This window comes from Sciurus carolinensis, chromosome 10 (genome assembly GCF_902686445.1).
Source record: "Sciurus carolinensis chromosome 10, mSciCar1.2, whole genome shotgun sequence".
In the NCBI taxonomy this organism is placed as follows: Eukaryota; Metazoa; Chordata; class Mammalia; order Rodentia; family Sciuridae; genus Sciurus; species Sciurus carolinensis.
The window spans coordinates 17,108,242-17,128,329 of record NC_062222.1 but is presented as its reverse complement, the minus strand read 5'-3'; the positions used below and the strand labels follow the sequence as shown (position 1 = coordinate 17,128,329).

The 20,088-nt window shown below is 43.6% G+C and overlaps 1 protein-coding gene and 1 pseudogene across 2 annotated transcripts in view; both read left to right on the top strand.

Annotated features, from left to right (window-relative positions):
• Window positions 1–20,088, top strand: part of Maml3 (mastermind like transcriptional coactivator 3) — a 392,807-nt gene that overhangs the window by 170,331 nt on the left and 202,388 nt on the right. The gene's annotated exons all lie outside the window — the stretch shown is intronic.
• On the top strand, window positions 857–1,517 carry LOC124994776 (40S ribosomal protein S15a-like; annotated as a pseudogene).

The window sequence follows — 20,088 nt, the reverse complement described above, 5'->3', positions numbered from 1 at the left end:
TAGAAGCAATCGCAGGGAACAGCAAGAAACAGGGTGATGTTTTAACCTTTCCTGCAGCCTCCTGCGGCTGACTGAGCTGTGCCTTAGAGTACATGGAAGAGCTTGTAAAGAGCAAAACACAAAAATGGAAGCGTTCAGTGTTCAAGTTCAGGTAGAAGAATTCTGAATCTTGCAGTATGTTTGTGTCATTAAAATCCAAAGGGCTTACTTTACAAGATTTTGTGATAATTACATAGATCATGTCTTAAAAAAATAGCAAGGAGTTATTTTTGGTTTATGAAAACACAAAGGCTTATGGATGACTGCTGTTCAGAACGAAATGAAAACATTTTAAGAGGTGGGCCATCTTGGAATTCTGGAATGCTTTTACCCCTCCTAAATCCTTATAATGTAATTATTAAAGCACAGGGTTTTTGGTTTGTTATTTTTTATCTATCTTCAGGGATCCCTTGCTATTATGTGCCACAGAACACTTGTTCAGGTTTGTCACTGTGCACATTTCTTCCCAATTCTGTGGTTCAGTAAAACGAGGTGGTTGGAATCAGCCACAGTGGACATATTTGTGCCATCAAAATTGCTGGCTGTATAGTAGGGCCTTCTTGTTGTGGTCGTTCTGGAGAACTTGTTACCAAATATTTGCCATCAGACACCTGGATTTAAAGCCTAGTTGAGTTGTATTAACCAAGAGATGGGAGAAATCTAGAATAAGCAGAAAATCCATTGTTTAGAATTCAGTCATTGTACAAAAAGAGGAAAACAAACCAGATGAGGAGAATCAGACTGTATTTGTTGTAGTTACGACAGTACCTTCCACGAGTTGTCAGAAGTAAGTTTCCCTCTGTTATTCAAAGCCATGATGGCCCAGTCTCACCATTTTGAATGGAGTAAGGGTAATCTTCTTTGTCAAGTGATCATCAGCCAGATGACAGGGTGGCATTTCATCTTGTTACAGTCCCTCCCATGGAATATAACTGCCATCAACTCCTAAAAAAAGGCAAACTACCGTGGGGAAGGTTCTAAGAATTCTATCACATTTCTTTCCTCACCTCAAAATATTACTAGTGCTAGCGCTATCTGCCACCGTCCTGTGCTGCCATAGTGGTACACATGAATGTTCTAGAGGAATCTCTCAAGAGCATCATCGATGAACAGAGAGGAAACAGCAGGTTCTTACTAGGCCGTGTTCTCACGTCACTGTTGGGTTCCTAACTGTGACGGTGAATCACAGTTATGTTGGTGAATTTGAAATCACAGGTGATCACAGAGCTGGAAAAATTGTGAACTTCACAGACAGGTTAAACCAGCATGGAGTGACTAGCCCCAGATTTGATGTGCAACTCAAAGTTCTAGAGAAATGGCTGAATAATTTGTTCCCAAGCCATCAGTTTGATTTCATCACAACGATAACTTCAGCTGGCTTCACGAACCACAAAGAAGCAAGACCAAAATACACAGGAGGCAAAATCCTGGGAGTCTTTTTCTCGGAATGTAATATATACATACAAGTAAATGCCTGATGAACAACAATAAAATAACTAGTTCTAATAGATAATGTTTTAGAGCTACAATATTTGAGGTATAAAAAACAGAACAAAATAACAAGTAAAAATCAGACCATTGGTTTTTAAATTGTCCCTGATTCCTCCTTATGGCAAGGACTCTTTGAACAAGAATAAAAAGTTACTTCTATTACTGGGATTCTCCGAACTAACTATCTACCTTGTAGTATAATGCTATTCTACCACTGTGTTTTGAAAATTTGACACAGGGGATTATTAGCCAAAAGAATAGAAAGTGTGTATCTGTTTGTTGGCAGCTATTTCATGCAGGATTCTTATTGTCAACAGTGCAGACAAGATATTGCTGTTCTGCTTCTGACCAATTGAACTCACCCAATTACTAATCTCATAGGCTCGCTACTCAAAGTAACATCCGTGGACCAGCAGCTTTGGTGTAAACTAGGAACTTGCTACAGACACAATCTTGGGGAACATTCTAGACCTATCAAACCAGAATCCATCCTTTCGCAAGATCCCCAGATGATTTGTATGTACGTTAAAATTTGAGAAGTCCTGTCTCCATGGTTCGCTAAGGTTATTTCCTAACAAGCTCTTCCTTCCAGAGACATTAAAGGAAGTTGTGAATTTAAGACACAGAGAAATAACTAGAAGTTTGGATACGTGGTGGAAGAACCAATTGTATTTGTGGTTATTGTCTTTCCCTTCGCTCACCTCTAGTTTCCACTATGAACTCATTTACCATGGGAATTTACCATGGGAAAAAGAAGCACTGGGGTCTCCCCAGGGAGTTAACTTGGAATTTCCAAATGGAACCGTATTTTCTGAATTAATTAACTATTTCTAAAGTTTACTTTTACATGGTAGGCTGCTAGAGTTGAAGTCACACTAAATAGCATCTTTCATTCTCATTTCTCTCTTTTTCCCCCTTTGTTGCTTTTTGATTAGTTTATTTACATACCTATTAGGATTTTATTGTTCTGCACTACTGGGGATTGAACCCAGGGTGCACTACCACTGAGCTACACTTCCAGCCCTCTTGCTTTTTTAGAAAATTAAACTTTTTTTAAGAACAGTTTAAATTTGCAGAAAAGTTGCAAAGATAGCCCAGAGAGTCCCCATGCACCCCGTGCCTAGCTTTCTTGCTTTTTGACCTGAGTTGGGTTTCTCCTTTTCCTAGATTCCCTTTTTTTCTTAGATGCCTGGCTAAGGAAGCAAAGTTATAGCACTGAACACAAATAGTATTTGATTAAGGCTAATTACAGTGCTGTCACATAAAAAAGGGGTGAAAAGAAAGCTGGCTTTTTCCAACAGCAATGAAATAACCTGCTGTCTATCTACCGACTTAATAGCTTTAATTGCCAGAACATAATCAAGATCTGGTGAATTTGTTTGAACATATCAGCAGGCACCAGATATTTCAATGGGATCAAGTGGGGAACTGGGTGTGCTCTAAGTCAACTGAAATGGCTCTGACAGAGGGAGCGGTGTATCCTAAAAGGCCACACCTGTTGGAGGGGCACCATGATATGATGGGCTGGTTTATTCCTTCTCTGGACCAAGAAAGTTGGAGGTTTAACATGACCACCTCAGAGAAGCAGCCCTCTGCTAACATGGCTGACTTCTGATTTACACTGTGAATTAGATCAGGAAGGTAGTTTTTCTTTATCTGGAGACTCATTCTACTTCTGATTGACAAAGAGTGACATAACAAAATGTGGGCATTTCCTTTAACCAACTTTTGTACATAGGCTTCGGACCGTCAGTGAGGAAGTCACGCATGAAAAGTGACCTTTTCTCTCTCTGTCCTTGTCCTCTACTTTCTCGCTCTTGGGAATGTGAACTAGAAACTACACATCTAAGACAGTCTGCCTCGAGGAGGTGAGTTGCACAAATGATTTTGAAAATGGAAGCCATGGCAGGCCACCGTGGGACCTTGTAAACCTGATGGCGTTTGTCTGGTTCCTCCCACATTCAGATACTCAGTACCTTTTTCAGGATAAGCTAATGAAAGGTTTTCTGCTGAAAGTTGAGTTTGTTTGCCCTTGAGCTTTCAGGAAACACACAGTGTGTGGGGGAACATACCCCTTTTTATGGAATAGTAGGAATAATTTGTTCTCTATTTTGGAATCATTGAATTCCCTGGAGTTTCAAAACTCTTCACAAACATAGCACCTGAGTCAAAAATAGTCTCAAAAGGAGGGAAATGTAGGTGGTGGTTTCCTAACTTTGAGAAATAGATGAACTTGCAGAGGCAAGAAGAAAATAACAACATAGATTCCTTCTCCCAGACCAACTCTGTAGGGAGGGTGGTCACTGCTGCTAAGTTGGCAAAGCAACTGAGAGGTTTTCTGTGTTACCCTGAACCCCAAAACTGTTGATGGGCTAGCAACTTAGGCACCCCCTAAGAAGCGTCCATTGGGCCCAGCAGGGCTGTCTCCTGTGTCCACAATGAGGCTGACTGATACTGGTGGCTGCTTCTTGAGCCAATCACCTGGACTAGTCCTGGACTGAGTGACGGGAACTGAGATACAGGACTTGTGCCGGGGATGATTCCTCTCACTTCTTTTTCTTTCTTCTTTCCAGTTAGGATTTTCCTGAACCTTCACTCAGAATCTCCTCACAGGCTGTGTCTTCAGCAGTGGCTCGTGTGAAACAGCGGGGGACTAAGAAAGCTCTAGCTGCTAATTTTCAGATGTGCAAAAAGCTTAGGGTGTCAGGAGGATCATGGGAAAGAACAGAAGTCTAGGGGTTTTGCTTTTCAAGTCCTTACTGCAGTTTCCCTCTCTCTCTCCTCTCTCTCTCTCTCTCTCTCTCTCTCTCTCTCTCTCTCTCTCTCTCATTTTCTTTTGCCTCATCTCCTAACTCTTTGAGATTTAAGAGGCCCAAAGTGAAGTTTGTCCTAATTTTAAACTTGCCTCTGTGGCTGCCCTGTAATTTTCATTCCACGGCTTAAATTGGAACGTGTCTCCATAGGCTGGCCTGCGAACATCTCTTTCTGTGAAGCTCTACCAAGCTCCACTCGGGGTAGCAGAGGAGCTCCGACATAAAAATCCAGGACTCCATTTTTGTCAGGAGGCCGCCATGGGAAGAGCTTTGTCCAGTTTTAGAAGGTAGAGAGGGAGGAGGGCAAACACTCCCACTGGCTGAAGCCAGCCATCTCTTAAAGCAGACATGTTTCTGCAGAGCTCACAGCTGACATGGTTCATGTTCCTTCTGCCATGCAGTTAAATTTGGGAAATTTTTACTGAGATGAACTCAAATTCTTTTTGCCCTGGGTGTTTCCAAGATTCAGGCTATAACTCCATCGTGAAAATCATGCGACATCCTCATTTTCTATAGGACCTGGCTTCATTTCTTCCTCCCTGCAGGTAGACTACTTAGAATGACCTTGGGCCACCAAGAACTTTTCCTTTCCTCTGAATTTCTAGGACAAGCACATATTTGGTTCTCTGTGACTCTTGCTAACTAACTGATGCTCTCTGCTTTCTAACACTCTGTTTACTACATACCAGGCACCGGGTAGGGAATAGAACATGAAGTTTTTCAGTTGATTAATTGCTATTCCCTGTAGTGATGTAGAAGTCAAGAATTGTCTTACCATTTTAATCATGGGTATTAATGGCCCTGGGTAGGTCTACTTCCATTAGAAAAACAGAATATTAATATTTACTCTCCATGAATCTGCCACACAAATAGGAGGTAGATGTATACATAACTAGGAACATGGAAGAAATCAGCCATCATGTTACTTTCCTCAGTAAAAGCCTGTGTTTTTCCAGCTTGGTTCACAGTAGTTAAGCTGTACGTGCCCTTCAGGGCCTGGAGGACCTCTGAAATCTCAGTGCCTGCCAATCATGGAGACAGAATAGGCTTGTACTCACGAGAACCACAGCTGGCCACTTTCTCTGTCCCATGAGCACACTGCAGTCTGACATGGATGGCAGCAGTACTTTCCGCCATAGAGCAGTATCCAGTGTGAAGCTGAGAGACCTCGAATCCCGCCCGAGGTGTTTCAAGAATCAATGCCCCGTGGCGGACAGAACTGACCGTGTCTGCCCAAACTGCCCCACAGCCCAAGTGCCCACAGATACAGACTCAAGACGTCTGAGAAAGGCCCATGCTCTGGACCTCTTCCCGAGCACACGGATCTGTGGGCTACATGATTTTTATGGGTAGACATCAAGAACTGTGAAGCATGGAGATTCAAGACAAGCTGCTCACTTGACGGCCTTTCTTCATTTAGGAGATGTGGTTAAAATGCATTAGCTCTCCCCCTGGCAAAGTCCTGGCAGTAACACTCACAGGGTTGGCGGGTTCACGTAGTCGTAGTCCAGTGTCCTGAAGGCCAGGCTCCTCCATTCAGTCTCCACACAGACCTGATGAGATCCTAGAAAAAAATAGTCCAAGAGCTACACCCTCCAGCCCTCATCCAGGATGGCCATGGTACAGAAATGGAACGTGCCACTGGTCACAGGAAAGGCCAACATTGAACACAGGACGTGCCGGCATGGCCCCAAGACTACTGCAAGAAAACCAAAGCGGGCCGAGCTCTGTAGAGCAGTGGGCCTCGTGGCGTACATGTGCGCGAGGACAGTCTCCTGATCACTACGACCCTGGGGATAAATACTCCAGACACATGGACAGGTTGGGGGCGGAGCTTGGTTGGCTCCAGTAGTAGCAAAATTTGAGACCTGGATGTAAAGATAGATATTGAGGTGACTCTGGCTTCTCCAGGTGACTCCAGGTATGCCTCAAACCTCGCCTGATCTGTGTCTTCTTCCCAACCTTCACGGCTTACTTAAACGCTGCCTCTTCCGTGAAGCTCTCCCAATCCTGTCCCTGCCAGGAGAAGTCTGTCCCCATGCTGAGCAGGGCTTAGATTCTTGGGTAGCTGTCATTGTAAACTTTACACTTAGCTCTCTCTGTACGCTTCAGGTCTCATCTTCCCAGCTAGACTGTAAAGTCCTCAAGAGTAGGGACTCTGCCATCTCCATCCTACACCTCGTCTCTTGTGCTTAGGCCACACCCAGTAAGTATTTATTGAAATGATAAATGGATGAACAAGGACAGAATACAGACCTCGGCACAGCGTCTCTAGAACATTAATGATAATGTGCAGCAGAGGAGTCCCAGGAAGCTCCTGACAAGTAGCATAGCCAGAAACACAAACAAGAGAAAACAGAGGAGTGTCCTGAGAGCTGAAGAGTAACCGCACCATTTGACCCCTCTGTGTCCGGTCCTGCCCGGAGATTCCTTTCTCTACATTTTGATTCTGTTATCAGGGATGAGTATTGTTTGTAGAATTCACTCAGGAAAACTTAGTAATTTTCCAACATAGTTAATATTCAGATATGAAAAATCGCTTACAGTTTAAATGGTGAATAGATGCTAATTTATACATATATACTTATGCTTGGAATGCCTAATTAATGATCCTCCGTGTCAGTCACGAGTATGTTAATGAGCTGCTTCTGCTCCTGTGTCATGACTGCATTGCTCCCACGGAGTTTGAGGTGCGGGGAACATTCTAGCTGCGAATTAACAAGTGATGCAAAATAACAATAACAAAACAGCCAACAGTTGTTCAGTGATTCGTATGTTTAGGAAAGGTGGAAGTATATGACCACGATAACTTAATCTGAGAAGATGTAAAGACAGCTGAGAACAAGCAGCTGGCTGCGTTCATAGCAGCCCTCCGCTTGCTGAGTGTAAGAAGTTGGCCTGATGCTCTGGACTATTTTTCTTTGGTCCAAACACTGATTCGCTGTCTTTTGAACCCTGTACACAAATGCACTCTTGATAATGGGAACTCTATTGATTGGTATTATCCCGTATTTGGATGTTATTATTTTCATGAATGCCAGCTTCTAAATCCCTTCCATGGTTTTTCTTTCTACCAATTTCTTAATGAAATTTTCTTTCTTCCCAGAAATCTTGCATATTTTTGCAGCCCTAGAACTTCCCACCTTCTCGTACAGTCAGGTTGGATTTGATTCCAACTTTACTACTTTGTGGCTTTGTGACTTTGGGCAAGTTAATCAGCCTCTCTTGCCCTCTCTTTCTCTAGCTATAAAATGCAGCAAGAATACCAATCATGCTAGAATAGACATGAGCTCTAGGTGAGTTACACATATGAAACCCATTGCAAGGCATGGACCAGGTGATAGATTGCCCCGCCCCCATTTTCCTTCTTTTTCTGTTCTTCCCTTATAAAAGCAGTGGCTAAGAACCCAAATGTCTGGAGCTAGATTGTCTGGGTCTGACTTCTGATTCTGCCAAATTCTTCCTGTGTGACCTTGAGCAAATTGCTTAACTTTGCTGTGCTTTCAGTTCCTTGATATATAAAATGTCAGTGTTTGGCATTTTGCAAGTGTTCGAAAAAAGCCAACTTAAGTTAACATCTGACAACCTAAGCAGCTGGGTGAACATAGCCCTGTGGTATAACGGTCTGTGCATTGGCGTTCTCAGTACTCATTCTAGGGGTCAGGAAGCCCTTTTCTTGGCTTAGGATTAGATGCTGGGCCCCTTGGTCAGTGACAGCAGGGAACACAGATCCTTGTCCTGCTTCTGGATCTTCTGTATGAGGGCCCTTTCCACCGTTGCTGTTTCCTCTAGAGATACCTGCTTCCCTGCAAGGGTCCCAGAGAATAGATTTGCACTGCCCCCCACCCACGTGTGCACACTCCCCTCTGTTCCTTTGTGCAGGGGCGGAGTCCGGAATGCCCAGTCTCCCTTCCTCCCTCTTGCTCCCGCTCTGACAGGCAGTGGGAGGAACGAAGGGCTTTGTGCCAGGTCTTTCATTCGGGGCCTCTATTTTTCCTTTCTTTTTATGCCAAAGGCAAATAGTTAAGTTTGCTTGCCAGAGCCAGGCTTCTGAAACCACTCAGCTACCCCGACACTCCTAGGATACGCTGTTCTCCAACCGGGATCAGAATTTGACTTTTCATGATCCTGATCTTGCACTGGAATGGACTGCTTGGCTTTTTAAGAATGATGTGGCAGTGAGTTCAAATAACTGGCTCCAAATTAGCAGTCACATTTATCCCCTTTAGCTGTGATTTGCAGGTTTCAAAACACTTCCAGAAAAACTCATTTGATCCTATTATATCTCTAAATGGTGGACGAGCCAAAAATCATTATCCCCATTTTACAGTGAAAAAACCTGAGGCTCAGAAGGATAAGGGAACTTCTCTACCAATAATACAGATGGAAAGTCTGGTATTCTGACTAGAGCTCAGAGATTTCAAATCAGTTGCTTTGAATTCATTAGAAAAGGCAAGATTATCCTGTAGTAACAAATCCACCCTCCCTGATGTCACCTTGGCTTCATTGGCTTCATGCAAAATATGTCCCCCGCTACATTTCCTGCTCAGGTTGGTGGGAGGAGATTAGGGAGGTTCTGCTCCACCTAGTCTCTCAGGGAACCAGGCTGACGGAAACTCCACCATCTCATGTGACCCCCCCAGGTTTGCTGCAAAGGAGAAAAGAACGGGGCGAACTAATGCCAGTTCTTTCTCCATGCACACCCAAAGATCAGAACTGGTGACTTGGCCCCCAGTTAACTCCGTGAGAGCCTGGGAAGTCTTTCCCATGATACTCACAAAGGAACTAGCTATGATGAGCCCCAGAAATCCCTCTGTCACAGGATTTTTGGTGGCATATTTAAAGACACCATGCAAGGACCTCTGAGCTGGCACATGCCTGTAATCCCAGTGACTCCAGAGGCTGAGACAGGAGGATCACAAGCTCAAGGCTAGTCTTAGCAACTTAGCAAGATCCTGCCTCAAAGTCAGGGATGTAGCTCAGTGGTAGAGTGCTTCCCTAGCCTAGTGACTGAGTTACATCAAGAGGTTGGATTTGGGTGGCCCTTTGGTCTGAAAGATTTTAGCATATTCAGGTGCAGGATGGAACCACAAGCGAGGCAGAAAGTAAAATGGTTCAGGGCCAGCCTGGGCAACTCAAGACACTTCTTTTTCTTAGGGGGTTTGGGGGAGAGGCCTAAGACAAAGACAGAAAGAACCTCTGGATTCAACATCATCCTTCTTTCCAAGCACTTGATCTCTGTTTTGCACATCTGCCCTCTTTCAAATGCCACTTGATTCAGTGACAGAGCCAAAATGGCCTCACCCACATCACGTTGACTTTTGAAAGATTCAGATGGGAGCAAAAACTCAAGCACACTCATTCTGAATTTCTTTCTTATTTTTGGTGGGGCGGTAGGGTACCAGGGATTGAACTCAGGGACACTCGACCGCTGAGCCACATCCCTAGACCTATTTTGTACTTTATTTAGAGATAGGGTCTCACTGAGTTGCCTAGGGCCTCGCTTTTGCTGAGACTGGCTTTGAACTCACAATCCTCCTGCCTCAGCCTCCTGAGCTGCTGGGATTATAGGCATGTGCCACCGTGCCTGGTTCCTCAAGACAATTCTAATGCAAAGTGAATCTCTTGCATTCAACCCCATTCCTTAAAGTGATCTTCCCTGGAATAGTTACTGCTGGGATTTCTTATGTTGGAGTTGCTCTGAGCTCAAGCCACTGGGCTCCCATGCACCATTCCGTATGGGTCATGCCCTGCTCCCCAGTTCTGGAAACAGCTGTTCTTGTCATAAGCAGAGGATCCACCCACGTGAGCTCCCTGCCCAACACCTAGCAGCACAGCAGAAATTCTTAAAAAGCTTTCCATGAAAGCACAGACATGTTGTCTAGCCCCTTTCTCCTTAGTAAATGAAGTATTTTTTCAGAAAGGGAATGTTAAAACAACAATCTAGAATGCACGTGCTAACAATGGTAATGACGATGGTAACTGATGCTTGTCTATGATGTCATTTTGTAGGGAACGTAGCTGCTTCCACAGGCATCTCCAGGGTCAGCAGACACCTTTGCATTTCATAGGTCATAAATGTCATTGTATTCCAGGGATATGAAGTGTGAGAGTGAAGCGACTCATTCCGGGTGGCAGGGGATGCATGTGGACAGATGAGAACGGGGTTCCCCAAGTGTGCCCAGCCTGAGAGTCAGCAGAGGCTTGGTAATGGTTTGGTTTCTTAGGCCTCGCTGTAGAACTGCTGATTCAGCATTTCTGGGAAAGAGGCGCAGGAATCCTCCTTTTCCAGAGCACTGTGGGGACTCTCAGTGCGCACTTTTAGGAACAGCCCCGTCCAGCAGTCACCGCCACTGTTGGAGGAATGAGAAAGTTCACCCCAAGAATTCAGAGGCGCTGGAGGCACACCCGCCACTTCTTCCCATCCCTTGAGTTTTCCAGAAATGTACAATTTTGTGTATTTTTAAATGTCAACACATTGTACCATTGGTTTTCAAAAAGGGCCCCAGGGATGAATAGTGTGCGGAAGTATTCTCCCGGTGGTCTGAAAACCGGATCCTTTCAGAATTTGTCTTTTTTGTTAACTTTTGAGTAGGTAATACCTGCTATTGGACAAATTCAAAAGGCTAGAAACAATACACAGTAAAAGATAAATGTCTCTCCTATCTCTTTCTTCCTTTCTCCCAGTTTTCTTCCCCAAAGTACCATTTTCTTCTCCCTGACAGCTTAAGCATATATAAACACAAAGGTGGATATCTGCTTTTTTTAGAAAATATAAATGGTAGCACATACTTTTTAATGCCTATGTCATCATGTCTAATTGATAATTTCCCTCTGACACCACTTATTGATTTTGTGCCGTTATTATAATGTTGGAGATGGAGAAGTGCCGAACGCCAGTGGCTTACGTGGAAGTTTATTTCCCTTTTGTGTAATGGCCCAGTGGGGGCAGGTATTGGGCAGGTGGCCAGTTCCTTCCTCTCATAGCTGCTTCATGGGTCTTGGGATCTTTGATGTCCACTTAGTGGATGGAGAAAGAGAGAACCTGGAGGATCCTGGCCCTCTTGCTGGAGGTTTTTATGGCCCAAGCCTGGGAACGGTGCATGTTATATCTGTCCACACTTTTTTAGAAGGGTTAAGTCCATGTTGAGAGTTAAGTGCATGTCCACTTACCAGGATCAAATCCACACAGTTGGAAGAGTGCACATGTCTCTGGTGAGGAGCTAGCCACTTCTGCCACAGATGTCGTTCCCAAATGTACCTGGTTTTCTTTCAATTACAGGGAGTGGGACTTTGTTTTCCTCTTGGCACAGGAGAGGACAGTAGGAGGTTGGTAGGGATCTTTAGACCACAGCTGTGGTCTGTAAACTTGGAAAAGCATCACTTTAGACAAAAGTCCAAAAAACCAGTGCAGCTTTTGTCTGTGCTAGTGTGTGAGCCCAGTTCCCCAAACTGCCCCAGGCCTGTGTCTGTGGACAGGGAGACCCACTGCCTACCTGGTCATTTCTTTTCTTGAACCACCTTGGACGAAATGACTTTTCTGTTATCGAACCCAAATAGGGTTCAGATTATAGAGATTCCAGAATTCACAAATCCCAGTCTGCCTGTAAAACATTATAGCCATATTATAATAGTCCTCTTCAAGCTTTCATTTAATGGATTCTCCCTCTCTCTCTCCCCTCCTCTTATAATGCTAGGCTTGCTACCCAGACATTTTCTGGCACCCGTTTTGCTTACGAAAGTTTCCTTTGCTACTGGAGGGAAAAAAAAAAAAAAAAAAAAAAGAACAAACACAAATCAGCAATATAAAGAACTTTTGTTAAGTTAAATGTTGGCCAGGGAGAAGTTCCTGAAGCTGCTGGGAACGTGGCAGCCTGACCCTTTCCTCCCTCCTCTTGTATGAACCAGCAGCAGGGAGGGAAACCTAAGTCTCCCGGGGAATGGCTCCCTCCTCCACAGCTCTGCGTGCGTCAGCCCCCGAAATAGAAGTGTGGAGATGGAGTTGGAGGGGAAGGGAGGGGAGGCTGCCTCTGCTCCTGCGTCCAGCCCCAACTGGCCCAGCCAGGTCCTCACTGGGGGCCTCGGGAAGCATTTCCGCAGCTGTCTGCTCATCCTTGCTGGTTTGAATTGACTCTGTGGTCACCATTATCCATGTCAGCACATTCAGAATTGCTGACTGTAAACACTGGAGGCAGCTTGCCTGCTACTGGAGAAGCCACAGGGAGAACAGCCCTGGGCATTGGGGGATTTTCTTGGTGTGACATAGCCCTTGCTCCCAGCACAAGCCCTTTGTAAAGTATGGGGCTTTGTGGTTTGGGTAGGATGAGGAAAAAGAGGAAGGAAGGGGAAAGGAGATGGAGGCTTGGCTTGTTGAGGTTTTGGTTGTTTTGTTTTGTTTTGTACTGGGAATTGAACCCACAGGCAGTTAACCCTTTAGCTACATCCCCAGCCCTTTTTATTTATTTATTTATTTTTATTTTGAGACAGATCTGAGTTGCTCAGGGCCTGGCTAAGTTGCTGCGGCTGGCTTTGAACTTGCGATCCTTCTGCCTCAGCCTCCTGAGCCACTGGGATCATAGGCATGCATGCACCACTGTGCCTGGGAGGTCTTAAGAAAATAAATATTGGTATACCACTGGGTTTTTGGGACTGCAAGAGAAAAGAAGAACTGCAACAGCTGAAATGGGTGGGGCTCAAGCGAGCAAGCCGGAACTCTAACCACTGAACCCCATGCAGAGCGGTTGGAAGCCATCAGGGCTGCAAGATGGTTCTCGACAGGCCTGGAGGAAAAGGTTACCAAGCCAAATGTAAACTGAACTGCCTCTTTTTCCTTCAGGCCAGTCCTGAGGGGCACAGAAAGCCTGGAGTGGGGGGAACTGACCATCTGCAGAGCAGGGCTGGGCTGGACCCCTCCATGCAGGGTGGCCAGGGGTCTCTGGAGTCCCATTTGGGGACATGTCGTTACAACCTATCAAGTCACAGTCCTTTGCAGAGTGGGAGTGGATTCGAATCTACCACACCCAACCAGGAACAGGGAGCCACCCAGTTCCAGAAAGTTGGCTGCTCTGGGTGCTCTCTTGGGAACTGGCCACTCTGTCTCTAAGACACTCTGTGTCTAAGACCAACAGAGGCAAATCAGGATGGGGTTCCATCACCACAGCTCTGCTGAGAGTCTCCAGGGTGAAAGGGGACAGGTGAGTGGTGCTTGGGGTTAGTGTCCTCCAGAGACACAGCACCACATCAGCATCTTCAGAACTGAACACACAGAACCTGCAGGGGCTCCCTGTCTTTCTATATATAACCATAGCCGCCTAGTTTAGTGGCCCACGCCCATCATCCCAATGGCTCAGGAGGCTGAGGCAGGAGGATTGCAAATTCAAAGTCAGCCTCAGTGACTTAGCAAGGCCCTGGGAAAATTATAGAGACCCTGTCTCAAAATAAAAATTGAAGGGAGCTGGGGATGTGGCTCAGTAGGTAAGTGCTTCTGGGTTCAGTCCCCAGTACAAAAACAAAAAACAAAGGATAACCATGAATGTAGCAGTCTTGAGGCCGACATCTTCAGGCAGGAAGTACAGGTGGGTCTTCTGTGATGCAGTCTTAAGGCAGAAAGCTACCTCTTGGGAACCTCAGTCTTTGCTCTTATGCCTGGGTGAGACCCACCCATAGTATGGTGGGAAATCTGTTTTCCTTAACATCTGTTCGTGTAAATGTTAATCACTTTTAAAAAATAACTTCCACAGCAACATCTAGACTGGCATTTGATCAAACAACTGGGCCCCATAGCCCAGCCAATATGATGCTTAAAATTAACCATCACATAGGGGAATTCAGGGAAATTAAAGATATGGACCTGACTCCTCGGGCAACTGACAATCTAATCCCAATTATTTCAAGATAACATTGCTATCTTTAGGCCTAATAGTTGGATAAATTTCATGTATATTGATCTGTATTTATAAATGGAAAAATGAAAATTATATTCAGATATCCCTACATCCAATGATGGGAATGTCTTTAGAACAAAAGCCAGGTTGTCTCAATGACATGCTTGCTGGTGTGACACGGTATAATCTCAGTTCCAGTGGACATTCATCAGAAAGAGTCTTTTTCACCTCAGTGTCAGAAGAAGAATATGGTACAATGAGTGAAATGGTGACAGTGGGAATAATGAATTTCCACCACCACCTCTGGACTCTCAGAGGCTTGGTAGTGAGACTAGAGGTGGAGTGGCTATAGGGAAGAGCTTGTTGACCCTGGGATGGGGCTGCTGGTTTCAAATCTCAGCTCCAGCAACACTCCCGTGTTATTTAACCTACCAGGGTCTCAGTTTCCTCATGTATCTGATGGGAACGACAGTCTTAGTTTCTACCTCATGGGGGTCTTGTGAGGATTCATTGTATTAACATATGTGTCTGCACCTAGTTAATGTCACATAAATGTTTGCTATCATGATTGCTTCCTGGGAATGTGAATAAATGAAATCTGAGTAAGAGCAAAGATTGATTAATTAATTTATATGCAGTGCTGAGGATCAAACCCAGAGCCTCACACATGCTAGGCAAGTGCTCTACCACTGAGCTACAGCCCCAGCCCCTGAAGAAAAGTTTCTAGAAGCAGTCTTTCTACTGGAACTTTGCAATGATTCAGTCCATGTTTGAGACCACTTTATGGACTGTCCTTTGGGAGGTTCCATTCATAGTCCTCCTAGATGAATTGAAACCAAGATGGAGCTTTCTTGCCTCAAATTCTGCACCATACCTCCTAGGGTCATGGAGGATTTCTAGGGTATTAATAATGAGCTAATACACCTATGAATGTTAAATGTCTTGGAAGCAGTTTCCTGATGAGCAAATAGCAGATGTGGTGATGGTCATGGTCTAATTGCCTGAGAGGCAGTTAAATATAGTTTTTAGTCCCTCTTGAAGCAGTTATTTGAAAGCCGAAATATTTTCTCTAAAGGCCCAGCAATTGTTCTTAACAGCCAAATGAAGCCCAGGGGCAGAGCAGCAGGGGTGTTTGGGAGTGGGTTTGCTTCCTGTATATCTAATTTCCCTTTGTGAAGTGTTGTGGGGGGAGTTCTACATAGGGCTTGTTTTGTGTACCTCTGTGTTTGCTGTTTGATGCAAAGCGGAAGATTTCATTCTTCTAAAAAGTCCTAATTTGAAAATAGTACTAGTTAAGTTTGAGTTCTTTCATTGCTAGGCACCATGTTAAGTTTTTTATATGTATCTTCACATGTCATCTTGAAAACAATCCAACCAAATATCACTCTTCTCCCCTGGAGGACACTGTGGCTTGAAGAGGTTAACTTGTGTCTGGTAGCTGGCCCACAGGTAGATTCCAGGTGGCAGGAGTACAAAAGCCCAAACACTGACAGCCACCCTCTAGGGACGTTCTTTAAGTCCCCTAAGTTACAATCAGCCCGACTTTGCCCTCCGGACTTCAAAGTGCTTTCTTGGGCGTGAGTTGAGCTGGTCTCAGGTAATAAGTCTTTTATTAAATAGTACTGAGTCCACTCTGATATGCTGGGAAGTGGAATTTCCATGTCGCAGTTGTAGTGTTGCATGGAGTAGGACTTGTGGGGTTCCCGACAGCTGGCTTGTGTGTGTAGCTTGTCTTCCATGGACAAATGTCATCTCAGGAGGAGGCTGGGGTCAGCCCTTGTAGAATGTTGAGGTCTAGAAATGAGGCTATAGATAGCTGTCTATGTACGCGTAGCAAACAGCACTTTCCAACCTTGACAGCAAGAAGGAAAATGCCATTTAAATGAAGTGGTTTAGAGCCATGAAGAGGCTGAGGCAGGGATCAAATGTACCAGAGATTTGAAGAAAAATCTCCATGCAAAATGAAGACGTAAAGCAGTACGATTTCCGTGTCTCCTGGAAGCGTATTTTCAGAAAGACTCATTTTCTTATGCAAAGGAGACACCTCTGTATCAATGACTAATGTTAAAAAACAGCCATCAGAGTGGTCACACAATGCAGAGTCTTCCTCTATATTTAGAATAAAACTTTGTGTTTTTACTGTCAGGATGTGAGCTTAATTATAGCATGTTGCAAACTTTGCTTTTGTAAAGAGTCTGTGTGTGTGTGTGTGTGTGTGTGTGTGTGTGTGTGTAGAGAGGTTTGTGTGCTATTATTTTATTTTCCTTTTGAAATAGCAATAGGAGCAGTTTACAAAGTAAGTAAGGTAGTATAAGAAGTATAGCTATTTCTTGACCCTCAATGAACTGATAACCTCCCTGAGATCAGGAAGAATATTTTATTTGTCTGTTTTAGCTTTTCCATACAAATTTATATTTATTTGCTTATAATACCAGGAATGCCACCTGGACTATTTAGGAGGCTTCGTTTTGATCTTTATTTAAATAATACATTAATTGTTCTTCTGGAAATAATTTTTTTCCAGCATGGAAACTTGTACTTAAAAAAATCAAAATTATTTATTATGTTACCTCTAGAATTAGCAGTTATTTCTTGTCTTTTCAGGGGCTACCTTTGTAAATTTGCACATACCTGTGTGTTTAGCATCTGCAAAATTATTGCATTGAGATTATTCACATTGTCAGGCTCATTACACAGACTGAAAAGTATTTGCTTCTAGGCTTAAGTCCTTCAGATCAACCATGAAAATTTGCTCAAGCCAACATTCCCTGAGCCTGAAAGCATCAGCCTGGATGGTTTGTCGAGATAATTAATAAACTCCTCGCTTTCAAAAACCACTATTATGATGAAGCTAATGCATATATTATCTTGAGTTTCTGGATATAAGATTTTACCATACCTTGCACAAGGCAAATTTTCAGGATTATGCATATCGAGTGATTAATTCAAAAGAAATCAAGATGGAACTAAGAAAGATAAAACCGTTTATACGCTCACCTTTGGTGGGGGGTGTTCCCAAGGTTTATTGGTATTTTCTCTTCTGATTCTACTATCATCCCATTGGGAGAAACTTAACATTTTCTCATTAGGAGATGTCTGGTGCTAAAATAGAAGGTAGTTAATCAGGCTTGGGGAGGTAGGTGTGCAGGGCAGGCTAGGAAGGAGCCATGTGCCTGCACCTGGTCACTGCTCCTAGCTTCCAGGCAGCGCCTTCCCCTGATTTTTTTGTTGTGTTTCCTAAGTGACTTATTAAAACCCACTGCCTGAATAACTGCTTTCATGTCACATGCATGGATAGGTAGACGAAACAGTGCTGGCGCAGCCGTGACCAGGAGGAACTCAATATGTCAACGATTTAAATAAAGTTTGGATTTGGTTTTATTAATCGTGTGAGGGTGAGGGGGAATTTGTGTTGGACAAACATTTATTAAATATCTATCCTTCAATAGACTGTTTAAAAATCAGTGAAACAAAGTTTGTGAGTCCCAAGTGGGGAGTCTGCCAATTCAATATCAAATGACAGAGGTGAGGATAAGCATGATTTGGTGATATTTAAATATCTTTGTACAATTGAAACTTCAACTATTAAATGATATTTGAAAGAATACAGAGGGGTGTGGAATATGCTGCTTTGTCCGTGGGTTTGGTTTTAGCATAAAGGATAAATGTTTAGCTACTTAAAAAAAAAAGAAAGGAAGAAAATGGCATTCACCAGTCACCAACCCCTAAAACCCGATATAAAGTTTAAGGTTTAGGGACAAATCTTTTTTTAAAAAAAAGTTTTGTAAAAAGGTTTAGATGAGAACACATCACTGTATTGCTGGAGATATTTAAACATGTGAATTCCTCAGATACAAATAAAATGGTAATACAGATAGTCTGCAGCAATAGGAAGAGTTGTTGGCTTTGGAATAATTTACTCTTAATGAAGAGCCTAGAATTTAAAAGGCAGGAAGCTCCTTTCCTCAGTAGCCCAGATAAACAAGGAGGAGAGGGCTGAGAGGACTGGTGGGTCTCAATCAGAACTTTCTAGAAACTGCTTTGCTCCTTTCTAGGGTCAAGGTTGGTGGGGTTGGGGAAAGTGAAATCGATCCTTTCAAATTTTGTCCTACAGCCGAACCTTACAGTATCATGTGATATTCCAGACTTTTTGTAGTGGATAATGAACAGATTGTGCTTATGCAGTGTACAAAACTGCCATAGCAAGATCTCCTCTGTACCTATTCTGCATAAGGAAATCACATACCCCCATTGTGGTAGGCGTGGGACCCAAGCTGATGCACAACTGGGTCAAGGAAGAACTCCTCATTCTGGTTCGATTTGGGTTTTAGCCAAAATCATCCCATACATCATTGTTTGAATCCAAAGCAGGCCCCTCTAGAATTCCAGGAATGCGGTGGTGGGGTTGCTCCTTAAGCCTCCTGGATGCCTCCCTCCCCAGGGTTCAAATTACACTGGCGCCCTATTTTTCCTCTTTAATGCTTAGTTCCTTTCTTCTCTACCTCTTCTTTTCTCTGTTTTCAAAGCTTGGGTATTTTACTTTTCTAGCCCTCGGCAATGTATGAACCCCCAACCCAGCCTGCCTCCAGACCCCCACAACCCTGGCTCCTCTTTACTCTCTTCCCATCAATATGGCCTGTCTCCAGTATCTTCTTTCATATTTGGATGCTGTAAAGATTATGTACCTTTTTTTTATTCTACAAGAAAAGCAGCTTTCTACCCTTTAAAGTTTTGTGATTCGAAGGGGAGGGCAATATTCACAACAACCTTATAATTGAACTTTTTTCATGTTGGAAGAATCTTTTTCTTTAGGTGAGACATTCTTTCCCATTTTGTCAGCACCCCATTTCTAATCTATAAACAAAATAAATTTTGATTTTATAGATTGATTAAAATCTTTGCGTTTTGTTAGAGAAAACAGATCCAAAATACCAACAGGTTTATATCAACATTTTATCTTGGCAAAAATTCAATATCAGTTGTTCTGAGTTATGCTGGTTATTCTAATAGAGCAGAGCCCAAATGTTGCCTAAATTAACCTGTCAGTCTGAAAATGTTTTGTCTCTGTGATGTCACAGGTTAGTTGCTTTATTCAGCTTTGGGGAATAAAATGGTCAAATCACAATTCAGTTTTCTAATGTAACTGCCTTAACATGTTTATACATAGAATATGTGCCTTCTTTACATGGAAAAGCTACAAACTTGAGGTCTCTGTGATTAATATCAGGAGTATATACAAAAAGGGCATAATTGGTAAGAAAAAAAAATGAAATCGTGTCTTCTTTAACGTTGGTTTAAATCAATTTTTTTGATGAGTGATTTCAGTAAAAGGCTGCCTAAGACAGAGGGGGACAATGAGCTCACGCCGTGACAGGGTGGTGGCTCTCAGTTAAGAGGTCTGCTTTGGTTCATCTGGACAGTGTTATGTTGAGGTGAATCCCGGGGAGCTTCCTTCAGTAATCAGGAGGGGTTCTGGGCCACAGAATGTCTGCAGCAGGACAGGGGACAGGAACTAGCAAGGCTGTGTTGCTCTGTAGGTGCACTGTAGGTGGCATGGACTCCCACATCTCTTAGCGCTTGGCTACTAAAGAATGATATGAAATCCTCTGGGTTGTGTTCTCCTTGATATTATGGCTTTGTTTCCATATTAAGGTTTCTGATGTGAAGTAATAGGTTAAGTCATTTATTCAGTTATTTGTAGTCAAACTGAAATATAAAAGCATAGTGGACCAAAGGGCCAGAGCTGAGCACCATCGTCTTGCCCCAAGCCACGCTGCACATGTATCACCTTAGACACACGTGCACATGGCACACGCTTACCCCATACATGCACCTGTGCATAGAAGAGAACATGGCCTTAG